Source organism: Narcine bancroftii, chromosome 3 (assembly GCF_036971445.1).
Source record: "Narcine bancroftii isolate sNarBan1 chromosome 3, sNarBan1.hap1, whole genome shotgun sequence".
NCBI lineage: Eukaryota > Metazoa > Chordata > Chondrichthyes > Torpediniformes > Narcinidae > Narcine > Narcine bancroftii.
This window is the reverse complement of record NC_091471.1, coordinates 177,123,622-177,142,146: the sequence shown is the minus strand read 5'-3', so window position 1 is coordinate 177,142,146 and position 18,525 is coordinate 177,123,622. Positions and strand designations below refer to the sequence as shown.

Sequence of the window (18,525 nt, the reverse complement as noted above, 5' to 3'; positions counted from 1 at the left end):
TATGTAGAGGTACCAATGAGAGAGGTTGCAATACTTGATTTCCTATTAGGGAACAAGACAGGTGACAGATGTTTGTGTAGGTGAACATTTTGGTCCAGTAACCATAATGTCATTAGCTTCAAGTTAATTATGGAAAAGGAGAAGTCTACTCCTCGTGTTAGGATTCTTAATTGGAGGAAGCAAATTTTGTGGAAATGAGAAAGGATCTAGGAAGAATGGATTAAGATGTTTTCAGGCAAGGGCAAAATTTTGAGAGTGCAGAGTTTGCATGTTCCTGTTAGGATTAAAGGCAAAGTTAACAGGGATAAGGAACCCTGGTTTTCAAGAGATATTGGCAATCTGGATAAGAAGGTGTATAGCAAGTATAGCAACAAGGAGCAAATGAGGTACTTGAGGAGTACATTAGGAAGGCAAAAAGAAGACATGAGTTTGCTTTGGCAGATAATGTGGAGGTAAATTCAAAGGATTTCTCCAAGTATATTAAAAGGAGATATTACAGGGAAAGATGAAACAGGTTAGGACTTTATTCCTTGGAGTGAAGAAGAATGAGGGGAAATTTGATAGAAGTTTACAAGATTATGAAAGATATAGACAGAGTGGATGTAAGTAGGCTTTTTCTACTTAGATTGGGGAAGATAAATATGAGATTTCTTCACTCAGTATGGAATGAGCTGCCATCTAACATGATGAATGCAGGCTCGATCTTAAGTTTTAAGGATAAATTTGATAGATACATGGATGGGAGAGGTCTGGAGTGTCATGGAAAGGGAATAGGTCAATGGGACTAGTGGAATAATGGTTGCACAGATTAAAAGGCTTGAATGGCCTGTTTTCTGTGGTGTAGCATTCTATTTACGCTCCATTGTTCCTGCCTAATCCCATTGTAATTAGCCCTTCCCCAATCAAACACTGCTATTTTGTCTACTATCCTTGTCCATAACTATGCTAAAGTTCGGTGGCGAGTTGTCTCTGTCACTGAAATATTCCCCCACCAAGAGGTCTGTCACCTGACCAGGTTCATTGCCCAGTTCTAGAATCTAGTATGACCTCTCCTCTAGACGTCTTGTCCACATAAGTGTCAGGGATCCTTCTTGGTCACGCCTGAAAAATTCTGCCCCATCTATCCCTCTTGCAGTAAGGAGGTGCCAGTCAATGTTAGGGAAGCTGATGATACCCACAACAACGACCCCGTTACTTTTCCACCATTCCAAAATATGCTCACTTATCTGCTCCTCCGTGTCCCGAGGGCTATCTAGGGGCCTAAGACTACTCCCAGAAGAGTGATCACTCTCCTCCTGTTTCTGACGTCCACCCAAGCTGATTCAGTATACCATCCCTCCACCATGTCCTCCCATTCTGCAGCTGTGATACTACCCCTGATTAGTAATACTACTCCCCCTCCCCTTCACCCATTTTTTAAAACTTCCCTTCCTATCCCTTTTAAAACCTCTAAACCACAGTATCTGCATCAGCCAATCCTGTCCTTGAGTCAGCCAAATCTCTGTCAATTCCATATACTGATCCATGTTTATCTCCTTTATTCCTAATATTGTGTTGAACTAAACACATTTCAATCTTGCCAACCGACTATATTTCTGCTCCCTCCACTAACTGTCCTTCCTCAAAATCTCATTACACATTGCATCAAATTTTCCCCATCTGCTCTATCATCATTCTTGTTCTCATCCCACTGCAAACTAATTTAAACCCTCCTCAACAGCTCCATCAAACGTCTCTGCCAGGATATTGGTCCCCTTCCAGTTCAGGTGTAATGTCTTTTTTTTTTACAGCTCGTATCTTCCACAGAAGAGATCCCAATGATCCAGAAACCTGAAACCTTGCTCCCTGCACTAATTTTCAAACCATGCATTCATCTGCAATCTCATTCCATTCTTACCCTCACAGATGTGTGGCATAGGCAGCAATCCTGAGTTTACTACCCTTGCAGTCCTGTCTTTCATCTTCTTACCTTACTCCCTGCATTTACTCTTCAGGACCATATCCCTTTTTGTACCTATGCTGTTGATACTGTGATGGAATATTTGGAGAAGTTTTTGGGAGATAAATTGGTAAAATTAGAGTAGGTTACATACATACACACACTTTAAAACAGATCTTATTTGAAATACTGAAAAATTCATATTCAGTAACTTTATAGAAACTATGGAGAATGCTATGCACATTTCACAAGTAGGTGCTAATTGAAATGTCATGAAATGAATAGGCTCTTGTCTTGGAAGAGTCAGGTTGTCTGTGTTGGATCTTTTTGCAAGGCTTTTGACCTCTGCAAAGTGCTCACAGAGGTCATTGAGAGGTTTGTCAAAGCAACAGATGGACTAGAAAACTGACTCCTATTGTTTGCGGGAGAAGGAGGGGGTTTTGGCAAATGAGAGAGACATGCGGCTGGCAGTTGGAATCTTAGAAAGAGGGAGAGACTGAACGACTGAACAGTGTCAACTAGGAGAAGCTTGTTGGAACTGAAACAGAAGCTCCAGAGTGGCGGACAGCTGGAAGTGTTATCTGTCTGATGCTTCTCTTGGAATAAGAGAAACAGAAAGGAACTCTTTCTGAAAGAAAGAGGTTATCATCTAGAGAACTCTGATGGGGCAAGTTTCATCAGCAAGACATTGAGGTGACTAATGGTGGTACCTCAGTTGTGGAAATCCTGGAATAACACATCTCTCTCTGTAAACCTCCAAGAACCTTCCCGAGCGGTAAACATTTACCTTCCGAGTACCGAAGCCTGGTGAACTTTATAGATGTTAAATTCTGTGCACAATATAAGAATTGTCTGCAACCAGTGAACTTGGAAGAATGAGAAGTGAGATTGAACTGTGAACCAAAGAATTTTTCTTAAATGTACACACTCATTACATACACGTACACTTAGAATTAGAATGGGGGTTAAGTTGGGTATTTAAGTTAATAGTGATAAGTTAAAATTTGATTCTGTTTTCATGTTTAAAGATAATAAAAAAACAACTTTTGTTTAAATAACCATTTGTCTTGGTGAATATCTATTGCTGCTGGGTTTTGGGGTCCTTTGGGCTCGTAACAATACCAATATGTACAATGATTTCTTGTTGCTCACTCTTCCTTTTCAGGATGCCGTAGACCTGATGAGAGATGTCCCTGATGCCTGGGAGGCAACAAGATGTGTTTCTTTCCTGTCCATAGAATCTCCTGTCTGTCGCTCTAACTGTTGAATCCCATATCACTGCTGCTCTCCTTTTTTCCCTTCTGAGCAACAGGACCAGACTCAGTGTCAGAGATCCAGTCACTGCAGTTTTGCCCTGGTCAGTTGTTTCCTCCACCCCCAACAATATTCAGACTGGTGTACTTATCAGTGAGGGGGAACAGCCACAGAAGTACCCTGCACTGCCTGCATGCTTACTTTTATTTTCCCTCCCCTGACAGTCACCCTGTTTCCTGCCACTTGCAGCTTGGCTTGATTGCCTCCCTGTAGATCTTATCTGTGAACACATTCTCTAGAAGGAGGTGAAGGTCATTGAGCTGCAATTCCAGTTCCCTGACTTCATGCAGATGTGGCTATTGGGGGAGATGGCAAGTCTCTCAGAATTTCCACAATATTAAAAACTCTGCTAATTCTGTGGCCCTTTCAGTCTATTCTACCTTGGCACGAATATAAGGTTAAGGAATAAGTAATGTTAATGAAAAAATAATAATAAACTCTTACCAGAGCAATACATCACCCCAACTTCAGGCATTATTTGCCTGTCCATAATAGTATTATGCAGCACCTTATAGAACTTCTGGAAATGCATATATGTAACATCCATTAGATCCCCTCTGTCCATTGTGCTCATTTTATCCTCAAACTCCAGTAAATTTGTCAAATATGATCCGCCCTTCTTCAATTCCTATGCCTGCCAGGTGGAACAATTTCTATCCAGATGTTTTGTTATTTCTTCACAAGAATTTTCTGGCTACAGGCGTTAAATTAATTGGTTTATGGTTTCTTGCCTTTTGGCAACATTAAATAGTGAGATTTACTGTATTCCAATCCACTAGGACCTGCAAAGAGTCCATAGAGTTTTGGTAAGTTCTCACAAACAACTCTACTGTAACCCATCATTTATTTCAGTCCCTTTGCATTCATTCCATTAGGCCTAAGGATGTCTACCTTTAGACTTGCTCATCTGTTCAGCACTACCTCTTTTAAGATAGTGATTGTATTGGGGATCTCATCTCCCTTTGCATCCTTAACTTTGCACTTTGGCATGTGAGACATGCCTTCAACTGTGAATACCAAAGCAAAATAGTCGTTCAAGACCTTAGCCACCTTCCCTACCTTCTGTCTATTCTTCTGAATGACTTGGATATTTAATTTCCTATCTTCTTCATTCTACCACCATTTTTTTTTTAATGGCCACAAGATCATAGCCCTTTGTACTGATCCTCAATATGAACAATGTAACTTGATTTATGTTTGCTTTGTCTTTCTGAATATTCAGAGGAAATTGTGACGAAGTGCACATGCATAACCACTGCTTGGACTTGGTAGAGTTTCTCGGATGAGGCCTGCTGTTCCTTTCAATTCCTTTTGGGTCACAGGAGTTAACTCTATTTGTATTTAAATCTTGATAGAAAAATCATATCAATAAAATGGTTTTGTTTTAGGAGTTAGGATTTTTATATTCAAACATCTATTGAGAAAAGTCCTGCCAAAATCAGAACAACTTTTCCTGATGTATATTGAAAACCAAGAAGTTAATGCGGCCTGCAAACAACACTTGCTTCAAAGGCAGGAATACTAACATTCTTAAGATTCTGCTGACAACATAGGAAGTAAATGGCAGCATTTTATTTCTTCTCTTGGACATGAACATTCAATTTATTCAATCTTATGAGTAAATTAACTATGAATAAATTAGAGGATATGTTGGAATGGGATATTTTCAAATGACGCATCTTGTGAATAAATCTGTTAAATGTCTCAAAGTCACCAACAAAATGATGAGCTGGCCAGTATAACTTATGGTGATGTAATATTGCACCATCTTGTGCTGTGAAGCAGATTTCACAATTTTTTTGTGTGACTGTCATAACTGTCCTCTTAGATCTTTCTGGAGCATTCTTGGTCTTGGATTATATTAGTTGGCAATGCTTGGCTGTGATCCTTCTGCTGGGAGATCAGCAGGTTCTGGACAGACCATGGCATTTTTTTTCACCTGCAGGAAGCAATGGTTTATTTTAGCTAGAATTGTGTTAGGGCTCTGTTGTGGCTCACAATGCCAAGCAAAGAGTTCAGTGTTAAGATGGATGCTAACACATCTCTCCAGAAGATCTTGTTTCACTCCGGTAAAGAGGCTCATTGCAGCTGAGAAGGACTATAGAGAGAAAGACTTTCTTGCCTACATACAGATGGTTTTGGTCAGTTCCAATGACAAACTGATCTTGACAACCTGGTATTTCCACGAGCTTATTCTTTCTTTCTTCTTTGCATATTTCAGGCAGATCATTCTTGGCAGCTTTGGTTTTTAAAAAAAAACAGGTCACAGGCCCCTCAAGCATTCTCCATTATTCAACATGAGGTCAGCATGGCTGGTTCATGCTGGCCTCAATTTTTCTGTGCCAGTTATTCATAACCTCAATTTATCCATTTTCCTCCACCAGCCTTGGAGGCAGAGAATTCCAGAGACTGGCTGACCTCAAAGAACAGACATTTCAGTACATTTATATTAAATGACCAGCCCTTTTTATTTAAAGCTGTGTCCCCAAATTGTGACTTCCACTAGTGAAGACATATCAACATCTACTCTGTCAAGTCCTCTTGTATGTCTGAATGTTTATCCCTCATTCTTGACACTTCAAGGAATACAAGCACATGCTTTCTAGCCTCCTTTGATAAAGTAATCCTGTTATGCCAGGAATTAGTCTGATTAATTTCCTTGGACTGTCTCCAATGCTACCCTACCTTTTTTGTGAAGGCAACAGAATTCCAAGTATAGGCATACAACACCCTGTAACATCATTCTTTGCTGAAACTCCAACCCTTTACAATAAAAGCCAACCTGCCATTTGCCTTTGGAACTTGTTATTGGAGATGCCTTCTAACATTTTGTGATTCATGCATTAGAGCGCTGACCATTCTGAATTTCAATCACTTGCAGATTCCCTCCACCTTATAGCCTTTTGATTTTTCTTAATGGAGTGCATGACCTTGCATGTTAAATTCCTCTTGCCAGGTTTTTACACAGGCATTCAACCCATCCAACTCCTACTGGAATCACAAGGTCCTCATTTATAACATGTCTTCCATCTATTTTCATATCATTTATAACAAACTTTCAAACCTTGCATTTTGTTCCCTCTGACATATCATTGATGTAAATAGTAAACAAATGAAGGTCAAGGACTGATCCCCAGATTTCTATCCCCTGGGAGCAGGAGAGAGAGTAGAGATAGGTTAAGATAACAGCTATAGCTCTGGAAAATTAAGTATATTCTGGGAAAATGTGAAATTGTTCATTTTGTCGGGATTTAAAAAAAACATTTATTATCTAAATGGTGAATAAGAACAGAGTGCTAAGATGTAGAGGGATTTGGGTGTTCCAGTGAATGATTCGCAAAAGCTGCAGGCACAGCAAATACTAAATGTTATCATTTATCATTGAGGAATTGAAGGCACAAGAGGGTAAAGCTGAAATCAAGTGCATTGCATTGGGCTCTTAGTTGAGGAAAGGTGACAATTTGTTAGAAGCAGTTCATGGAAGGTTTACCAGATCAATATCTGGAATGGGCTGAATGTCTTGTGAGGAAGACAGGTTGGATAGCTGGGCTTGAATCTACTGGAGTTCAGAATGTGGAGAGGTGAATTAATTGAGACATTAAGTCTGGGGTGTTGACATGATGATGGATGTGCAGAGAATTCTCCATTTTGTGGGAGAATTTAGAACTAGATGTCACTGTTTAAAAATAAAGGGTTTCCCCTCTCAAGCAGTAATTTCTTGCTGGGGGAGGAGGGGGTCTTTGGAATTCTTTTCCTCAAAGGGCAGTGGAAGTAGCACTTTTGAATTCTGTTAAGGCTGTAGTCAAAAGATGCTTGATAAAACAGGGTGTAAGAGATTACCATGGATAGGCAGTTATGCATTTGGGTCAGCCCATAATCATACTGAATGATGGAGCAGGCTGAAGGAGGCAAATGACTACTCCAGCGCCTCCTTTTGTCTGCCAGAACATCCAGTGCGGACAGCATTGGTTGCCCCAGAATGGAGCCAGGGAACGTTGGCATTTCGTTGACCAGCAACTTCCATCATCTGGGTCTTCAGTACCTCCTTATTGAGGTAACAGCACAGCGGGTATGTGGCAGAAAAGGCTGGCTTTACTAGTAATCCCCCCCACCACTCAAGGAATGGATTTTTAAAGAAGCACGACTGATTTTTGGAGCAAAATAGCAGTGGAAAATAAACCAAACCGTTGTGGGTACAAAAGTCTGCAGACACCGTGGCTGAAGTAAAAACAATCCAAAAAAAAATGCTGGAGAAACAAACAGCGTCAAGAGAGATAACCAACGAGGTGGGCGAGTACAAGATTGGGCATTTAATGCGCCCCTCTGGGCAACCCGTTTAAACCCTTTCCTGTTCCTGGGACCTATATTTCAGAGCATAATTTTCCAAAACTTTTTTAAAAATTATATTCCGAGTCTCGGGGTCGTGTTGAAACATCCATACAATCTGTTGGACCCCATATTTTAAAACCTAATTCTTCCGGTTGATTTCTTGGCCATCTGAAAAAGGATCTTTGTGTGCCATGCAATATTTTTTCTCGCGTCCACCGTTAACTGGGTGTGCAATGCAATGGCAAGAGGGATGGGGAGCTTGCCTCTTTAAGTAGCGCAGCCTGACGCCGTTGCGGATATCGGGAGTCAGAGGGCTGTGGGCTGCGCCGCGCTCTCTCAGCTGCACCGGGAGCTGTCCGCACGGTGGGATGTGGGACCCGCTTGCACATCCCACACCCAGTGAGAGAGTGCTGGAACCCCACCCCCAGAAATCACCTTTAATGCAGCAACGAAGAGAAGGCGGCAGTAAATGAAATGCATTGATAAACGTGCCTGTAGTTTCATGTTGAAGGCGCAACTGGATTTTCTTCCAGCCCGGGAGAGGATCGCGACATGAGGGGTTTTCTTCTCTCTCTCAGGTTGCAAGAAAATATTTAAGTCGCTTCTGGTGTGCTATTTCACCGTGAAGACAGCATGGCAAGTGAGTACCTGAGCCCTCTCAATGCAGTGGAACAAAAAAAAATCAGGAGGCAGAAATCCTTCAGCGTGTGTGCAGATCAGCAACACGTATTTCGGTCAATCGCGTGGGTGTGTTCGATTCTTGCCCAACCTTTATGTAATGCAAATAAAAACGACTTCTGCGTGTTAGTGGGGAGATTTGTAAGCCTACCTGCCGCCAAGTGCAGTTTGCAACATTGCACGAGGAAAGGCGGGCTGTTTCCAGCTTCCCGTGTCGTTTTCTCAATTGCAGAGATGATATTGAGGGAAGTGAAGGCGATCTCCAGCACCTTGCCGCTCTCCAGGCCCATGATGCTGTAGTGAATGCAGCAGAGGATGTGCCTGTTCGCAGGCGGGCATGAAGGTAGGGTGGGGCAACTCTTCCATTCTCACTGCTGCAAATGCTTTCACGTTCCCCCCTCTCTCTCTCTCTCGGGGGTTCTATCTAATATCTTCGGAGATGCTCCTTTTTTAAAAAAAAAACAAGCTCTAGTTTTTATTAGGACAAGTGCCACCACCTCCTTGGCCCATTTCTAGTTCCAACAGCTCTTCTCTCAGAAGTTTTCAAATGAATTTTGTGGATTCCTGCCCCCAATCGATGGTTGAGGTTCAGGGCGGATATGAAGGGCTTTTCAACAGTTGGCAACAGTGTGGTTAATTGAGATTCCATTTCACTTCATGAAACTTTCAGGTTCTCCCGCTGTTGTCACATCACCTCTTGAATTCCAGATGTTGTGTTTGTATCTGCATAATGGTATTGGAAAAGGGGGGGGGGGGTGAAATCAAAGAGGAAAAAATAGAAATGGGTGGGTATTGTTCTGGCCAACTAACATTTGTGATTAGTTTTAACATTGCATTTACCAATTAAATGATATTGGCTAAAATTGTGGTTGATGTTGAGAAATGCTCCACGAGTTCAAGCCCCTGTTTCTTTAATATTTTCTGCAGTGCCGTTGTGCTACTGTACTTTTTTCCCCCCCCTGCTTTTATATGCATGTATTTTGGTAAAATGGCCTTTGTAATGCTAACTGCTGATAAAATGGTCAGATAGAGCTAATTGGATTCTAACCAATTTAATGGAAAATTACAGAGCATGAAAGGATTTTAGATGCATGCCAACATTGTCAGGTTAGCAAGTTTAAAAAGGATGGGTTCAATACCAGCTACTAAACAGTGCCACAGCTTAAATAAAATTCTGTATTTTATACCAACATGTTTTGGGTGATAACATCTCAGATGAATGAGCTCATGTGCAAAGAGTATGATGAAATACCAATTTGTACCATTGATATTAGCATCCACTGTGTTTTGTTTGAATTTGGGGAAAGGGAATTGTCCTAATCATGTTTTTAATTGATCCTGATACAAGAAGAATTTGAGTCCAATTGAAATCGAGAAAAAAAAGATCATTTATTCAGTTTTGTTTGTCCTTTTATTTAACCCAGTGTCTTTTAGCTTCTTCGTTCTTCATTTTTAATTTTAAATTTATTTATAAAATTATGTACATTTAATAACATGTGATTTAAATAATTAATAACGGAGACAATAGCCCTCTATAATGTTGTTCAGCTACTCTACTGTCTTCACAAATACTGCACCTGTTATTCAAAAGAAATATTTCAATAAGTAGTGAAGTATTTACTCTGAAGAAAAGCGCCCTTCAATCATTTTGAATATTGCAATGAAAGCCATCAGTGAAATTAACAAGATCAATCTTGTTTAATAGAGCCAATGTGTCATACAGCATGGAAACCAGACTTCTGGCCCACCAATTGTATGCCAATTGGTGCTCTGCTAATCATTCTCCCTGTATTCCTATGAAGTCTTTGCAGATTCGACCATTTCCCTACACAGTTGGGACAATTTACGGTGACCAATTAACCTCCAATGGCCAGTTAAACTGGCCACCTTCGTCTTTGGGACATGGGAAGAAACTGGAGCATTGTTACAGGAGTTTATGCATTTCATTTTTTTTTGTGGTTGAATTGCTTGTAATACAAAGAAGTGGGTGGAAATTTTAAAAAAGAATCATAATTGTGATATTTTAACTAAGGCAAGTCACTATTTTGCATTCCTGATTGTTGCTGGTTCAAATATTAATACATGGAAATTAGAATTAAGAATTAATTTGTAGCTTAAAATTAGGAAAATATGGAGGCAAGTCACACATAAAGTGGGTGATGCTAATTGTTTACATAATTTAATGAGCAGGGATCTAATTTCAAATATAATTTATGATACTTTTAGCAGGAATAAGGTTTGATGGTTTTGTATTTTTCAGGTCATCACTTTTAAAAAAAAAAAATAAAATAAAACAATTACATGGGATTGTCTGTATTAAAATAGAAGTCTGAGGAGATTAGACATGTTGTCAAATACTCTATCAACAGTCTACAGGTGTACTGTGAAAAGTATACTGACTGGTTGCCTGGCTTGGTAATTCAGGTCTCCAGGAACACAAAAGGCTGAAGAATGAAGCATAGCCAAGTCCATCACGGGCTTTGGCCTCCCATTCATTGAAGACATCAATGTGAGGTGCTACCTCAAGAAAGCAGCCAACATCATAAAGGACCCCCATCACCCTGGTCACAAACTTATTTCTGACACCTTCAGGAAGAACATATGGAAACCTGAAGTTCAGCACCACTAAGTTCAGATCATTTTTTTCCCATAACAGATATTGAGCTCTTGAACCAACCCCATCTACACAAATTATTATCACTCTGACACCACAAAAAAATCCTGTCTGCATTATTGGAATGACACTTTTTTTTCTTGCACTGCTCTTATTTTGAATATTTTATCATTTATATTTATGATTTCTTTCCAAATGGTAATTTAGTGTATACTATTGGGAGATGTTTTTATATGAAATGCCTACTTGGCTTCAGCTTGATCATTGTTCATATGTTATACAATTAGCTTTGCACAATCTCCCAAATCTCATTGCCAGCTATTATATGTTTTCTATGTACATGCTGTCTGATAATCCTAGATCTACTTGTATCCAAAATCCACGTTTAATCTAAAGTCTCAATATATCAGCAGCTCTTAAAGTAGCAGGATATGTTTGAATGTCTTGTGGAATAAAACACAAGATGACTGAAGTTCAGCCTATTCCATAATTTATTATCTCAGTGTTGCATGTTCCACCAAAAGGATGCTGTAAACCAAACAGATCAGTCAAAAGCATGACAAAGGTCTAAACCACAATGCAGTTAGTTGAAAAACACTTCGATATTCAGACTGGGTACATTCATTTGACAGAGAAGTTGAGATATTTTTAGAAGTATAAACTTATGAGAAGTCTGTGGAGTGGTTATTGGATATTTCTGTTTTTACTGGATAGGTTTTTGCTTTGTTATATTAATAGAGGGCCAGTTTGTGGCTCAGTTTGACTAATTGTATTTTTTTATTTCCTCTCAAATTAATTTACACTTATTGGTTTTTTTTTTACGTACCTGTGTTGCTGCAACAAGCAAGAATTTCAGTGCATCTGTACATTGTTCTTGAGTACAGTATATGACAAACTAACATCATCATGAATGGTGCGTGTGGGCAAGGCATTTGCCCAGAAATTTGAATAATAATTCTGCATTATTAAAGCAGGTGAAGTAAAATTAAACAGTGACATTTCTAAAAAACATAGGAACAGAGTAGGCAGAGTGGACCTTCAAGCCTCATTTGCATTGAATACAGTCATGACTGATCCCCTATCTTAATAGAGTATTTCCACCCTCTAGCTTTGAATCTTTTGCATCTAGAAATGTATCTCCTTCAAAAATTTAGCAACATGAGCACTGCAAATCTGTAGTAGTGAATTCCATAAGTTCATCGCTTGTGAATGGGAACATTTCTCTTTGCTGCAGGCCTAAGTCTCTTGCGCAGTAACAAAAGATTGTTGCCCTTAGTTCTCCACATCTCAGCAATGGAATTTGTTTTCCTTGTCCTGTCTATCTCACCCGGTTAGCAGTTTATTTTTTATTTCAATTGGATCTCCTCTGAATCTGCTCAACCTAAATGAATACAAACTGAGCCTCTCTTCATAATGCATTCCCATCATCCCAGAAATCAATCAAAATGAACAATGTTATCCAAAGAGCCAAGTCAATTCTGTGATAGTCAGTTACCAATAATAGTGGTATGGTAACTTGATAAGTTGTTGGTCTAATAGCTAGAGGGCTAGAGCATTGATCCAGAGACTGAGTTCAAATTTCACAAAGGTAGTTTAGAAATAAATTTCAAATAGTTAAATAAAAACCTGCTATCTGTCATGGACGACAGGCTACATTCTGCCCAGAAGCAAAGAAGCTATACTCTGATTCCAAGATGGGCTACAGCATAGTTGATTCATACGCACCTTTAGAGTTTGGGGACAATAGGGATGAAAAAGTAAAAGGTTGCACTGTCTACAGCCAGAATAACATAACACGGTGTGTACTATGGCCAATTGTACTTGATGTCACCTATGTGCACAAATACTGCCATACTTGCTATCTGTTCAGACTGCATTCTTGTATGTTAATATACCACAGATATTTTTTAATAATAACTTGGTAATTTTTTTTGAGAGTGAAAATTAAGACTTTAAGTATCATTTGTCCCACGTCACATGGAGATTTACAGTAAGCGGTAGAACATAGAACATTACAGCACAGAACAGGTCCTTCAGCACTCGATGTTGTGACAAACCACAAATTCCTTAAGCAAAACTCTCCCTACCTCTTTAGTCTCTATTTTTCTTCCATCCACATGCCTGTCTGAGTCTCTTAAATGCCCCTAATGTTTCAGTCTCCACCACCATCCCTGGCAAGGCATTTCAAGCACTCACAACTCTGTGTATTTTTTTTAAAAAAACCTTACCCCTGATGTTTCCCATAAAGTTCTCTCCCCTCACTTTGTACATATGTTCTCTGGTGTTTGCTATTCCTACCCTGGGAAAAAGGTGCTGGCTGTGCACCCTATCTAGGATTCTCATAATCTTGTTGAACTCGTAAGTCTCTTTTCATCCTTCTAAGCTCCAAAGAGAAAAGTTCCAGCTCTGCTAACTTTGTTTCATAAGACTTATTTTCCAAACCAGGCAACATTCTGGTAAATCCCCTCTGCACCTCTAAATAGCTTCCACATTCTTTCTATAGTGAGGTGACCAGAACTGAACACAATACTTGAAGTATGGTCCTGCCGGAGATTTGAAGAGTTGCAACATGACCTGTCAACTCTTGAACTCAATCCTCCTATTAATGAAGCCCGACATTCCAATGGCCTTCTTATCTATCCTATCAACCTTGAGGGATGTATCAATTTGGACCCCAAAATGCCTCTTTTTTTTAATACTTTATTTAAAGTTTTAAAATCACAATACATTCAAATAAAATAGATTATATAAAAAGAGTACGTGGTGTAGAAATACCAACCCCCCTCCCAACCCAAACCCTGAAGAAAGAAGAAAGCAAAGAGGAAGGAGATTCAAACTATCACTAACGTAATTTACTGCCATGGATCAGAGTAACACCACCACAAGGCGCTATAGGGAATTCAGCACTTTAAATCCATATAATCTTCCAAAAAATAATAATTATCATGTAAATTGTTTTTTTTCCCAATAGAATACATGATCTCAATTCCATATGCCATCATTGCAAACCCAAATCAGTCTCATTTTTCCAAGTAATCGCTATACATTTTCTTGCTACAACCATTGCTAATCTTAAAAATGCAATTTGATACCTGGTTAACCTCAATTTTAAACTCAACATTTTAACATTATTCAATAAGAATAATGTTAGTCTATTGGTAACTGAATCTTTAAAACTTTCTCTTGTGACAGATTATAGATATGTTTTTGGAAGATAAATTGGGGTTTTTTTTTAGTGTAGGTCACATACAAACACTTTACAACATATCTTATTTAAAATACTGGAGCTCTGCTCATGTTAGGCAGGCGCCAAGAGCCTTTGCAAAAGCTTTGGAGAGTGCCCAAGGGTCTTCACTAATGGATTGTTGTTTACAAAAAGGCAACAGATGAAACAACTAATCGGAGCCGCAGGCTGTCAGGAGTGGAACCTGCTGTTCTAAAAGGGTCATGTGGGTTTGGCAAGCAGAGAGATAAAAACAGGCTTTTCTCAGAGAGAGATAATTCAGTTCTGCAGTACCACAGTCGGCAGCAGCAGCTGGGACTGGAACAGGACAAGCTGGAAAGCTTGTGGAAAAGTCCCATTTGGAAGACTGGTTGTGAGTGCTCAGTTCAGTCTGGTGAAAGCCCTTTTGGTTCATACAAGAGGAGAGGACTGGCTATCTAATGGAACAAAAAGGAACTCTGTGGTGGCCTGAAAGAAAGAGGTTATCATCTGAAAAACCCTGATGGGGCAATTTTCTTTGGCAAGACACTGAAGTGGTTGGTTACAAGGAATCAGTTGTGGGTGTCCAGCGAACATCAAATCTCTCTGAAAACTGACAAGAACCTTCCTGAGCGGTAACCATTTACCTTTCTAGCACCAAAGCCTGATGAACTTCATAAATGTTAAATTCTGTGCACAGTATAAGAATTTCCTGCAACCAGTAATCTTGGAGGAATGAGAAGTGAGATTGGACTGTGAATCAAAGAACCTTTCGTAATTTACATACATATTACATACACGTGTGCTTAGAATTAGAAGAGGGTTAAGTTAGGTTAGTTAAGTTAATAGTAATAAGTTAAAGTGTGATTCTGTTTTCATGTTTAACGATAATTAAAAGCAACCTTTGTTTAAGTAACCATTTGTCTTGGTGAATATCTATTGCTGCTGGGTTTTGGGGTCCTCTGGGCTCATAACACTTTTAAAACTCCTTAAGTTGTGTTCAAAAAAATTTGACAATATCACATAACCAGATCAAATGTAAAAAAAGAACCTATTCCTTACCACCTCAAAAACATACATCTGAAGAAATTAAATGATATCTTTTTAAGTTTTGAGGAGTTAAATACAACTGATGTATAAAATTATAATGAACCAATCTATACCTCATATTAACAATCTTAATCATACTATCTTTACATAAATTTCTTCAATCTTCTTGATCAATAAATCTTTTCCCCACTTTAATCTTGATTTATATATATCCAACTTGGCATCTTGCTCCGTAATAACGAATCAATTTCAGAGTAAAAAAAAATTCCACATTCCGTAAAGAAATTTTCAAATTTTTATGTCTTGGCAACCTTAAAGTATGTTCAAAATTATCCAATAATAATAAAGAGGGCCTTGTTTGGAATTTAATAATTTTCTTTCATTCTTTGAAAATAAATAAAGTAACCAGCTTCCTAACAGTCTGTACAGTTTTAATCCCTTTCTGATTCCATATATTCAAAAACTAATTATTAAGAGTAAAAGAAAAAAGTTTATTCTGATATAAAAGGTGTTTTACCTGAAATTTTCCCGTGTACTGATTTCTTCATTTATTGTATTCCATAACTCAATTAGATGTCCCAAAAAATAGGTAAATTATAAATAGACAATAATTTAAAACCCAATTTATAATTACATGCTCTATTTTTTTCTTCACCAATTTTAATTAACTCAATATTAGCCCATATCAACAGATTTTCCAACTCAAACATTCTGTGAATAAACCTCAGCTGTGCAGCTTTATAATAATTTTGAAAATTTGGAGGCTGTAAACCTCCCAATTAATATTTCCAAGTTAATTTTTGTAAAGATACTCTAACCATTTTACCTTTCCATAAAAATCTCCTAACTATAGAATTCAAATATTTAACAAAAAAAACTTTTGAGGAACTTTACAAGGAATAGATTGAAAAAGATATTGTATTCTTGGAAAAAAATATTCATCTTAATACAATTAACTCTGCCTATTAATGTTATGGGTAAATCTTACCATCAATTTGGATCATTTTTAATTTTAAAAGGTAGATAATTTAACCAATGATCTGGAGTCTTATCAATTATAATTCCTAAATATTTAATTTAATCTGACCATTTAAATTGAACAACTTTTTTTTTACAGTAAGTAAAATCAGCATCAATCAATGGCATAATCTCACTTTTATCCCAATTAATTTTTTAACCAGATATTTCTCCATACTTTTTCAATCTTTCATATAATGGTTTTAAAGAACTTTGGGGTTCTGTTAAATCAATCAAAACATCATCAGCAAATAAATTAATCTTAAATTCCTGAGAATTAACTTTAATATCCTTAATATTAACCTCTTGCCTTATCAATTGAGCTAAAGGTCCAATAGCTAATGCAAACAATGCTGGGGACAAAGGACATCTTTGTCTAGTAGCTCTTTCTAATTAAAACAATGATGATATTTGGCCACTTGTCACCACTCTGGCTGAAGGATTCATTCCAACTAATAAACATTGGTCCAAACCTAGACTTTTCCAATACTTTAAGTTTTAAAAAAAACTCCAACGTAACCTATCAAATGCCTTTCAGAATCCAATCATAAGACCATTGGTAAGTTGTATTTCTTCTGAGAAGTATGAATCAAACTAATTAATTTTGCAATATTATCTGCAGAGTAACAATTTTTAATAAATCCAGCTTGGTCCAAATGTATTAAACCTGGTAAGTATTTTGCCAGTCTATTAGCTGGAACTTTAGTTACAATGTTATAATCAACATTTAACAAACAAATGACTATGGATCTCTATCTTTCTTAAGAATAACTGTTATAATTTCCTTAGAAAAATAATTTGGTAAAGAATTAACCTCTATCGCGTGTTGTTTCGACCGATTATTGGATAAATCTCTGAAAATAGTGGCTAGAACTAAAATGGCAAAATGAATTTTAATATTAATGAAAGAAATGAACTTAGTTGATATTTGGATAAGAATGAATTATCAGGAGAAAGTTTTTTTTTAATTCATTTTGCTATGATTCTTATTCTAGAATAGATTTTATTATTGGCTCAGTTGCAAGGACATAATATCTGCTGAATATAAAAGTAGAACCTTGTTGGACCATTCTCTTTTATTAATAACTTGTATAGGTTCAGAAAAAAATAGACACAACATATAGATGGAGATTTAATTCTATACTGTTAAGAAATGTTGAATTTTGTAATTTTATAAAAGATCAAATACAACAATATTTAAAAATAAATACAGATATGGTTGATAGTAAATTTGTTTTGTGGGATGCTTTAAAAGCATATTTAAGAGGACAAATTATTAGTTTTTCAACTTAAATTAAGAAATAGTGTTCTAGTGAAGTTGATAAATTGGAGAAGTAGATAGGAAAATTTAGAAAAAGGTATACAGAAGAAATCAATGGAGACTAAAAAGATACAGTTGATAACTAAAAGAAATTGCATTATAATTCATTACAGACTTATAAAACGGAAACATGAGTACAAAGAACTGTACAAAAATATTATGAATTAGGGGAAAGAGCCCATAAAGCATTAGCACGGCAATTAAAGACAACAGGCTTGTAAAACAATTAATGCTATTAGAAAATATTCAAAAATTACATAAAAACCTTAAGATGATGCTTTTAAGGAATTTTATATGAAATTATATACATCAGGATCTGAAAATAATGTTAAATTTGATAGTTTTTTTTAAGCTGAACTCCAGTTACCTTTTTTTAAATTTTCAAGAATGTAATGAATTGGACTCTCCCTTTACATTTAGAGAAATTATAGAAGCACTTAAATCAATACTGAATGGTAAATCTTCTGGTGAAGATAGATTTACATTGGAATTTTATTTAAAAAATTCAGGACTTATTAATGCCTTTATTAATGGACGTGTTGAAAGTCCCTCTATTAATCCACACTCTTAAATGACCGACCATTAACCTTGTACTTAGTCTTCTGGTTTGGTTTGTCCTTGCAAAATGCATCACGTTACACTTATCCGGATTGAACTCCATCTGCAACTTTTCTGCCCCACTCTATATCCTTTTATAGCTTATGACAATCTTCAGCATCATCCACAACTCCTTCATCTTTTGTATCATCCACAAGCTTACTGACCCATCCTTCCGCCCCTTTATTGGGGTCATTTATAAAAATCACAAAGCAGAGGTCCCAACTCAGATCTCCACAGAACTCCACTATTCAAGCCTTTTTTAAAAATCCACACAGCCATGGTTCCATGTATCCCATGCCTCATTAAAGATCTCTCAGTGTCTACAACTTTCAGTGAAACATCTCAGTAGATTAATACTGTCCTATGATTAATTTTTTAATGTCCCATTCTTCCACCCAGATTGAAGTTTATAGTTCAGAAGGGCACTGTCGGTTCTTTCATGCCCATGTCAGCTGTTGGCC

At 37.5% G+C, this 18,525-nt stretch overlaps 1 protein-coding gene across 2 annotated transcripts in view; it reads left to right on the top strand.

The window, feature by feature from the left end:
• The first annotated feature begins 8,520 nt into the window (after window positions 1-8,520).
• The window catches only part of LOC138757886 (janus kinase and microtubule-interacting protein 1-like), a 255,095-nt gene continuing 245,090 nt past the window's right edge, over window positions 8,521-18,525 (top strand). Inside the window, exon 1 of one of the 2 annotated variants that reach the window (XM_069925953.1) lies at window positions 8,521-8,603. The gene's annotated coding sequence lies outside the window, so the exon portion shown is untranslated. The remainder of the gene's footprint in view (window positions 8,604-18,525) is intronic. The other variant, XM_069925955.1, reaches the window with a different exon arrangement.